Source organism: Saccopteryx bilineata, chromosome 3, assembly GCF_036850765.1.
Source record: "Saccopteryx bilineata isolate mSacBil1 chromosome 3, mSacBil1_pri_phased_curated, whole genome shotgun sequence".
Classification (NCBI taxonomy): domain Eukaryota; kingdom Metazoa; phylum Chordata; class Mammalia; order Chiroptera; family Emballonuridae; genus Saccopteryx; species Saccopteryx bilineata.
The window spans coordinates 139,576,299-139,587,600 of NC_089492.1; positions in this window are offsets into that span (position 1 = coordinate 139,576,299).

Below are 11,302 nucleotides of genomic sequence, written 5' to 3' on the forward strand. Positions count from 1 at the left end.
CTACAAGCTAGAAGAGAGTGGACCCCAATATTTAAAGTCCTGAAAGAGAGGAACTTTCAGCCACGAATACTATACCCATCAAAGCTATCCTTCAAATACGAAGGAGAAATAAAAACATTCACAGATACAGAAAAGATGAGGGAATTTATCATCAGAAAACCCCCACTCCAGGAATTACTAAAGGGGGTTCTCCAATCAGATACAAAGAACAAAAAAAAAACAGAGCCACAAGTAAAAGCTCCAAGAAGAACACAATAAAACCAAATTTAAACTGTGACAACAACAAAAAGAAAGAGGGGGAGAAGACGGAGATTAACAGTAGCAAAGGACGATGGAGTGCAAAAGTACTCACAAAATAGTTCGCTACAATGAACAGGGTAGGGACCCTTTTCATTACTCAAAGGTAACCACCATTGAAAAAACCACCACAGAAGCACATGAGATAAAAAAGATAGCAACAGAGGAAAGATGTATGGAATACAACCAAATAAAAACAAAAGATAGAAAAACGAAAGAGAAGGATCAAACAAGACACAAAACTAACAGAAAGCAAGATATAAAATGGCAATAGGGAACTCACAAGTATCAATAATTACACTAAATGTAAATGGATTAAACTCACCAATAAAAAGGCACAGAGTAGCAGAATGGATTAAAAAAGAAAATCCAACTGTATGTTGCCTACAGGAAACTCATCTAAGTAACAAGGATAAAAACAAATTCAAAGTGAAAGGCTGGAAAACAATACTCCAAGCAAATAACATCCAAAAAAAAGCAGGTGTAGCAATACTCATATCGGATAACGCTGACTACAAGACAGGAAAAGTACTTAGAGACAAAAATGGCCATTTCATAATGGCTAAGGGGACACTGAATCAAGAAGACATAACAATTCTTAATATATATGCACCAAACCAAGGAGCACCAAAATATATAAGACAGCTACTTATTGATCTTAAAACAAAAACTGACAAAAATACAATCATACTTGGAGACCTCAATACACCGCTGACGGCTCTAGATCGGTCATCCAAACAGAGAATCAACAAAGACATAGTGGCCTTAAACAAAACACTAGAGCACCTGGATATGATAGACATCTATAGGACATTTCATCCCAAAGTGACTGAGTATACATTTTTCTCCAGTGTACATGGATCATTCTCAAGAATTGACCATATGTTGGGCCACAAAAACAACATCAGCAAATTCAGAAAAATTGAAGTTGTACCAAGCATATTTTCTGATCATAAAGCCTTGAAACTAGAATTCAACTGCAAAAAAGAGGAAAAAAATCCCACAAAAATGTGGAAACTAAACAACATACTTTTAAAAAATGAATGGGTCAAAGAAGAAATAAGTGCAGAGATCAAAAGATATATACAGACTAATGAAAATGACAATACGACATATCAGAATCTATGGGATGCAGCAAAAGCAGTGATAAGAGGGAAGTTCATATCGCTTCAGGCATATATGAACAAACAAGAGAGAGCCCAAGTGAACCACTTAACTTCCCACCTTAAGGAACTAGAAAAAGAAGAACAAAGACTACCCAAAACCAGCCGAAGAAAGAGATAATAAAAATCAGAGCAGAAATAAATGAATTAGAGAACAGAAAAAGTATAGAAAAAATTAATAGAACAAGGAGCTGGTTCTTTGAAAAGATCAACAAAATTGACAAACCCTTGGCAAGACTTACCAAGGAAAAAAGAGAAAGAACTCATATAAACAAAATCCAAAATGAAAGAGGAGAAATCACCACGGACACCGTAGATATACAAAGAATTATTGTAGAATACTATGAAAAACTTTATGCCACTAAATTCAACAACCTAGAAGAAATGGATAAATTCCTAGAACAATACAACCTTCCTAGACTGAGTCAAGAAGAAGCAGAAAGCCTAAACAGACCTATCAGTAGAGAAGAAATAGAAAAAACCATTAAAAACCTCCCCAAAAATAAAAGTCCAGGCCCTGACGGCTATACCAGCGAATTTTATCAAACATTCAAAGAAGACTTGGTTCCTATTCTACTCAAAGTCTTCCAAAAAATTGAAGAAGAAGCAATACTTCCAAACACATTTTATGAGGCCAACATAACCCTCATACCAAAACCAGGCAAGGATGGCACAAAAAAAGAAAACTACAGACCAATATCTCTAATGAATACAGATGCTAAAATACTAAACAAAATACTAGCAAATCGAATACAACAACATGTTAAAAAAATAATACATCATGATCAAGTGGGATTCATCCCAGAATCTCAAGGATGGTTCAACATACGTAAAACGGTTAATGTAATACACCATATCAACAAAACAAAGAACAAAAACCACATGATCTTATCAATAGACGCAGAAAAGGCTTTCGATAAAATACAACACAATTTTATGTTTAAGACTCTCAACAAAATGGGTATAGAAGGAAAATATCTCAACATGATAAAGGCCATATATGATAAACCATCAGCTAACATCATATTAAATGGCACTAAACTGAAGGCTTTCCCCCTTAAATCAGGAACAAGACAGGGTTGTCCACTCTCTCCACTCTTATTTAATGTGGTACTAGAGGTTCTAGCCAGAGCAATCAGACAAGACAAAGAAATAAAAGGCATCCATATCGGAAAAGAAGAAGTAAAGGTATCACTTTTCGCAGATGATATGATCCTATACATCGAAAACCCCAAAGAATCCACAAAAAGACTACTAGAAACAATAAGCCAATACAGTAAGGTCGCAGGATACAAAATTAACATACAGAAGTCAATAGCCTTTCTATATGCCAACAATGAAACAACTGAGAAGGAACTCAAAAGAATAATCCCCTTCACGATTGCAACAAAAAAAATAAAATACTTAGGAATAAACATAACAAAGAATGTAAAGGACTTATATAATGAAAACTATAAACCATTGTTAAGGGAAATCGAAAAAGATATAATGAGATGGAAGAATATACCTTGTTCTTGGCTAGGAAGAATAAATATAATCAAGATGGCTATATTACCCAAAGCAATATACAAATTTAATGCAATTCCCATCAAAATTCCAATGACATTTTTTAAAGAAATAGAGCAAAAAATCATCAGATTTATATGGAAGTATAAAAAACCCCGAATAGCCAAAGCAATCCTAAAGAAAAAGAATGAAGCTGGGGGCATAACAATACCTGACTTCAAACTCTATTATAGGGCCACGACAATCAAAACAGCATGGTATTGGCAGAAAAATAGACACTCAGACCAATGGAACAGAATAGAAAGTCCAGAAATAAAACCACATATATATAGTCAAATAATTTTTGATAAAGGGGCCAACAACACACAATGGAGAAAAGAAAGCCTCTTCAATAAATGGTGCTGGGAAAACTGGAAAGCCACATGCAAAAGAATGAAACTGGACTACAGTCTCTCCCCCTGTACAAAAATTAACTCAAAATGGATCAAAGATCTAAACATAAGACCTGAAACAATTAAGTACATAGAAGAAGACATAGGTTCTCAACTCATGGACCTGGGTTTTAAAGAGTATTTTATGAATTTGACTCCAATGGCAAGAGAAGTGAAGGCAAAAATTAATGAATGGGACTACATCAGACTAAGAAGTTTTTGCTCAGCAAGGGAAACTGATAACAAAATAAACAGAAAGCCAACTAAATGGGAAATGATATTTTCAAACAACAGCTCAGATAAGGGCCTAATATCCAAAATATACAAAGAACTCATAAAACTCAACAACAAACAAACAAACAATCCAATAAAAAAATGGGAAGAGGATATGAATAGACACTTCTCCCAGGAAGAAATACAAATGGCCAACAGATATATGAAAAGATGCTCATCTTCTTTAGCTATTAGAGAAATGCAAATCAAAACGGCAATGAGATACCACCTCACACCTGTTCGATTAGCTAGTCAGGTAATAGCAAATGTTGGAGAGGCTGTGGAGAAAAAGGAACCCTCATACACTGTTGGTGGGAATGTAAAGTAGTACAACCATTATGGAAGAAAGTATGGTGGTTCCTCAAAAAACTGAAAATAGAACTACCTTATGACCCAGCAATCCCTCTACTGGGTATATATCCCCAAAACTCAGAAACATTGATACGTAAAGACACATGCAGCCCCATGTTTATTGCAGCATTGTTCACAGTGGCCAGGACATGGAAACAACCAAAAAGCCCATCAATAGATGACTGGATAAAGAAGATGTGGCACATATACACTATGGAATACTACTCAGCCATAAGAAATGATGACATCGGAACATTTACAGCAAAATGGTGGGATCTTGATAACATGATACGAAGCGAAATAAGTAAATCAGAAAAAAACAGGAACTGTATTATTCCATACGTAGGTGGGACATAATAGTGAAACTAAGAGACATTGATAAGAGTGTGGTGGTTACGGGGGGGAGGGGGGAATGGGAGAGGGATATGGGGTGGGAGGGGCACAAAGAAAACAAGATAGAAGGTGACAGAGGACAATCTGACTTTGAGTGGTGGGTATGCAACATAATTGAAAGACAAGATAACCTGGACTTGTTATCTTTGAATATATGTATCCTGATTTATTGATGTCACCCCATTAAAAAAATAAAATTAAAAAAAAAAAAAAAAAAAAAAAAAAGAAGGGAATGTACTAGTTTCTGTATGTATCAAGTCATGCTCTGTTTCGGGAATGCCGCTGATCACAATTTGCTTCATGAATCAGGTGTGGAAATGGTTGCATATGAATGGATTCAGACAGTGGTTACCCAGTACAGACCAAAAATAAAAATATACAACTAAAAAGAAGAAATACAACTTCAAAGATATTTCAGTGATGAAAATCCACATTTGTTTTTTAAGATAATGTAGCATAAAAAAATCTTGATGTAACTTCCTCTTTTTCCTCTAGCTTTAATGACTACCATTTATTCAGCATAAAATCTTTATATGTTCCACACATTAAGAATAAATGTACATTAAATCTTGTTAGATACAAACAAACAAAAGCAGAAGAAAACCTTTCTAAACTACAGGAATCTTCTTTTTGGCCCCCCAAATTCCAAGCTAGTGACCATTATAGAAAAGGAAAGTCAACATTTGTTGGCTACTCATCATGTCCAAATATGGTGCTCATGAGTATAGCTAAGAGCAGAGAAGAAAGAAGTCCAAGTAGGAAATGATTATCACATGACTAATGATAAGACAAGCTGAAATTCAAGGTGTCCAGGCAGCTGGGAATTTGAGGAGCAAAATCTTAGAGAGGCAGAAACTACAGGGAAGTAGCTTCAACATCTGCCCACAGTCTTCCCTCAAGGCACTTGCCAATTCCTAAATTAAAAAGGTGATAGATATTGACAGAATGAGCAGAAAGTTATAGGTTGTAGAAATTTGAACATTGGCTCACCAACTTGACCTGTCATAGTTTGAGTACCGCAGCCCTCAGCTGGAGAACATTAGGTCACTTTCAGTGCACAGGAGACATTTACAATAAAAGCCCACATGCTGCTTCAAAGGCTGGAAATCAGATCCCAGTCCATTTAATTTAAAAAAAAATAAAGATAACTAGAAAATGATGAAATGTTTAAAAATCAAGCAATATACTTTTAAATAACCCATGGGTCAAAGAAGGAATCACGTAAATATTAGAAAAATTTTGAACTAAGTGACATATTAAAACTTGGGATTTGCAGCTGAACTAGTGTGACAGGGAAAATTATAGCTTGAAAGTGTATAGTAGAAAAGAAGATAATCTAAGTTTTGATTAAGAGACCTTAGTGTTCCCCGGGATTTGCCTAAACTTTAGAAAGGCTTCTCCCTGACTCTAGGCCCCCAATTTTCCTCTTTTAGTAGCATTTACTTTAGAAAAATTATAATTACAAAATTCTTCTCTGACTCTTTGAGATGTAATGCTTTTAAAAAGCCTCACATCAGTTTCACAGTCCTGTACTCATTCTCAAAGACCTCTGAGCCATCCTTTTGAAATGTAATCATCAAAGAAGAGGGAGAAATAGTTAATAATATTGTGATAAGTTTACCTTGACAAGTGATTATTGGACTTAGTGTGGTGATGACATTGTAAGGTATATAAATGTTGAATCGTTATATTGTACACCCGAAACTAACATAATATTGTGTACCAACTATACTTATATGGGAATTTAAAAAATGAAAACAAGTTAAAAAGGAAGATAGAGTATTATCTCACAGTCTCTGTGGAAGGATAAGCGCCTAAATCAGTGCGCACCTTCCTCCAAGGTGTAAAACTACCTCTTGTCATGAAGGGAGGAGTAAGTTTACTTTTCCCCTGGGTGAAGGTAATTAGCAAACACAGATGGTCTATGGTCTTCCCCCCTCCCCCACCCCCCCGCAGTTCTTAAAATATTTCTTTACTTGATTTCAGTGAAGCTGAGTATCCAGACTTGATCTGCTCTCTCTTTCCTAATGTTAGCACTTTCTGTTTGCTCATTTTTTCTGGTGTGATTTTTATTTTTAAAGAAAATAGAAAAAAGTAACCAATTAGATCCTAAGATAGTAGGAAGATGGAAATAATATGGTAAAATCAGACATCAATGAAATAGAAAATAAAAGTATAGTAGAAAAAAGTGTAAAACCGAAAGTTGATTTTTTAAAAAGATCAATTAAATATGTCAACTTCTAGTAAGACTGATTCAGAAAGAGACAACATAAATTATCAATATCAGATATTAAAGAGGAGACATTTTATTATAGCTTTTTGTTATTAAATACTAAAGATTTTGATTTTAACCTATTTGTTACTCACTCTTATATCATTCACAGGACCATAAATAGAGATGAACTATTGTTCAGCTTAACTCTTACTGAGTATGACCCTGTGTTCACAATATGAACCCAATCATCATCTTTTTTATAATTGAATTTATTTGGGTTATATTAGTTGACAAAATTATATAGGTTTCAGATGTACAATTCTATAAAATATACATCACTTGTACACTGTATTGTGTGTTCATCACCCCGAGTCAAGTCTCCTTCAATCACCATTTATCCCTCCTCTCTACTTCTCCCCACTCTCTTACTCTCTTGTAATCACTATGCTGTTGTCTATGTCTGTGAGTTTTTTATTTATTTGTTTTTTTTATCATCATCTAAATGTAAGAACTCCTCTAAACACCAGATCTTCAATGAAATTGATCCAGCAGATATTATTAAACATCTACGTGACAGACACTGTGTTTATTGGGTGTGTTTGTATCACATTTAACAACACAGACAGTGCCCATTCTTACACAGCTTATATTTTAGCTCTGCACTAGTGATTTTTAATTACTTTCATTTTACCAAATAATTGGCAATGTGTTATTCCTTTGATGGTGTGCAGGGTAATTCTGACTGACTGAGAGCCTAAATTAATTAAGTTCTCTGAGCATGTATGAATATTTCATCACAAACCTTCTTGTCTGATCCTTCAAGGAGCTTTGTTTCTCTTTTCATATTGATGTTTTTCCTTCCACTACTTACACCCTGCCTTTAAAATACCTTCTTCTTACTTTTCCTCTTGTGTGACTCTAACCAGTCTTCTAAGATTCCCTCTGGTGTATCAAGTACTTTCATTTCTATAGTCTATTGTCAGTACCTCACTGTTGCCTCTCATCTTATCTTGCCTGTTCCATCTAGTCCCCTCCTCCTTCTTCTTCAAGGGTTTCTGAATTGTTAGGTTCTAGACTCTGATGAAGCCACTCTGTTAAGGGGCAGCAGCTATAAAGATAATGTGTTTCAAGGGTTGCTTCTGCCTTCATCTATTATGAAGTCAGATGATGATAAATACCAAAATAAGTTTTGGTGATGGGAGGTCTAAACAGATTAAAAATGTTAGCTCAACTAATTTTGGAATCAGAGATTTGCCATATGGTTCAGCCCAGCACACTAGAGCTCCATTATTTGGGTGAGGAGCAAAAGCTATGTCTAATATTCTATTTTACCTATTCTAGAATGTCATGAATTATAAGATATATAACTAGTATATTTTAAGAAGAAACAATTGTCAATGTTCACATTAAAAATATTAGTAGATAGTAATATACATATATCCATAAAATTACATATTATCTTTTTCTATAACATGCTTAAATTTAAATCTTTTAAATCTCTTTGGAATCACAAATTATGATATCACAACAACACACTGCTTTTTATTAACTATTAATGATCTTGAGCTAGTGAGTTCCTTTAAGTCTGAGGCTCACTGAAGAATAATAGGTTTTCATCTGCATTTAAAATTTAGTTAAAATTATAGTAAGCCATATATCTCCTAGTACTTAGCTAAAAAATGTTGATGGCTAAAGAGTTGGCTTGAATGATAGACATTTATGAACCACTGAATAGTTATAATATTCTTTCCTAGTTGAAAGCTTAAAAATTTTCTGATGTGATCCAAGATATTTAACTTTATATTGCATTTGATTACTAATGGTAGCCTTCTATTAAAACATGAACTATGTATTATCAAAAATTTTACTACAGCCTGACCAGATGGTTGCACAGTGTATAGAGTGTCATCCTGGGACAGTGAAAACCTAGGTTTAAAACCCCCAAGAGGCTTAAGTGTGGAATCATAGATGACCCCATGGTTGCTGGATTGAGCCCCCCCACCCCCCATAGTCAAGGCACATATGCAAAAGCAATCAATGAACAACTAAGGTGCCACAATGAAGAATTGATGCTTTTTATCTTTCTCCCTTCCTGTCTGTCTCTCTCTCTTGATTAAAAAAAATACTATAAAACATGTCAAATATAGAAACTTAAATATCTTATAAAAAGAGTATTTGAAAATATGGTAGATATCACACTAAGTGTTCTGACTGCAATACAAATTTAAAAAGAATTAAAATTTAAAAAGTAAGATGAAACAAAACAGAAAGGAAACAAGGTATTTCAGCCTGACCAGGCAGTGGCGCAGTGGATAGAGTATCAGACTGGGACACAGAGGACCCAGGTTTAAAACCCCGATATTGCCTACTTGAGTGTGGGCTCATCTGGCTTGAGCGCAGGTTCACCAGCTTGAGCGTGGGGTTGCTGGCTTGAGCGTGGGATCACAGACATGACCCCATGGTCACTGGCTTGAACCCAAAGGTTGCTGGCTGGAACCCAAAGGTTGCTGGCTTGAGCAAGGGGTCACTTTCTCTGCTTTAGCCCCCCCCCCAGTCAAGGCACATATGAGAAAGCAATCAATGAACAACTAAGAATTGATGCTTCTCATCTCTCTCCTTTCCTGTCTGTCCCTATCTGTCCCTCTCTCTGACTCTCTCTCTGTCTCTGTCAAAAAAAAGAAAAGAAAAAGAAAACAAGGCATTACAGTTTCATTTCTTTTTGATCCTTCTACCAGTAAACTTATGGAGAGGTGCAGTTTAGACATGGATTCAGGTATTTCTGGGTCCTCTGGCCATAATATCATATATATATATATATATATATATATATATATATATATATATCCTCACCCACCATATTTTTTACTATGATTTACTTTTTTCAGAGAAAAGAACTTAACTTTTCCATGTCTTACATTTTTAATAGCTTTTGGGTTCCAAGTAATAGGATGCTGTGTTTCACAGAGGTCAGTGGAGATGCAGGAAAACTGACATTTAATTGGAATTTTGAGTTTGAATGCTTTTCCTATGAAATGCCTTCTTTCTCTAGCTACCTAATGAGTGAGGAAAGAGTTGTGTTTATGTGCATATGATCCAGGCTGAGACAATTAAAAAACCCTTTGCTGGGAACTTAGAATTGCAAATGGACACTGGCAGAGATCAGGGTCTCTCTGGTGGCTGGACTGGAACATGGACACTGGAGAACATTGCATTTTAGGCTAAGGTAATGGGAGAAGTTGAATAAACCAGTCTGCTAATATTCTAAAAAAAGGCATATGCTGAAAGAGGACTGAATTGGGAGTGCAGAAACAGGAGATGGAGCAGTCTGATGGCAAACATCCTGCATCCAAGTTCCTCTAAGTAGTTCCCAATATTTTTCCTATTATTGGTTATAGGAGACAATCTCTAACTTTATGATAAAACCATCTTTTTTTTTTCTTAAGCTAATCTGAGTTGGATTTGTGATGTAATGAAAGAGAACTCAGAAACTATGACATAAAAGTGAAGTCGTTTAGTTTAAGATGCAACAGAAGTTCTGATGTTCTAATGGAAAGTAGAGAATTTCTCTCCCATGAAACAGGCATCCCTTCATCCCTAATTTTGTCAGTTCTGCCTTTCTCTGACATGGCTTCTCTAATGCTTGTGTGTAGAATAAGTGACTGGATGAATTTATATCTATATTTTTACACTTGAACCTTCTCAGAAGGTTATGTGTTAAAATTTATAAAGAGGAAAACATCTTTGCTCTAATTAAACACTATCAAATTTAGAATCTTAGTTTTATGCAGAAACTTTATTGCAGGCCACCCTACCATGACTAAATCTTCAGGCACCTCATTCTAGTATAATCAGCTGTTGCCAGAGTGGTAAGATTTGGTACAGAGTATAGAATTTTAAGTAAGAATCCACCTGTATGAGCTTTGCCAAGAAGGGTAGCAGGCACTTATAACTTTGTGAAGTAATGCAGCTATTCGTGTCCTGTCCCATACACAAGATATGTGACAATGGCTTGTTGATTTGTGATTATACTTGCATAAAGAGCACACATCTTCCTTTTTCCTTCACTAAAGACATTGCCAACTTCATCTACATTTTGCAGTTCACAAATGGGAGAAAAGAAACTCAGAAGTGCACAGTCCAATATCTTCAAATGACCAGCTTTCTTGATGAAAACAGTGATAACGATAACAAGCATTCATAAAATAATCTTATATATTGGATATCACGTTATTACAGATATTATCTAGCATTTGGAGTAACCATGAGCTATAGAAGTACTTGTCAAGGTTGTACATTTCACACACTAGATAAAGGAGGTAATCATAGGGTTAGTAATTTTGTATTTTATTAAAAACAAAACAATGGCCCTGGCTGGCTGGCTCAGTGGTAGAGCGTCGGCCTGGCGTGCAGAAGTCCCGAGTTCAATTCCCGGCCAGGGCACACAGGAGAAGCGCCCATCTGCTTTTCCACCCCGCCCTCTCCTTCCTCTCTGTCTCTCTCTTCCCCTCCCGCAGCCAAGGCTCCATTGGAGCAAAGATGGCCCGGGCACTGGGGATGGCTCCTTGGCCTCTGCCCCAGGCACTAGAGTGGCTCTGGTTGCAACAGAGCGACGCCCCGGAGGGGCAGAGCATCGCCCCCTGATGAGCAGAGCATCGCCCCCTGGTGGGCGTGCC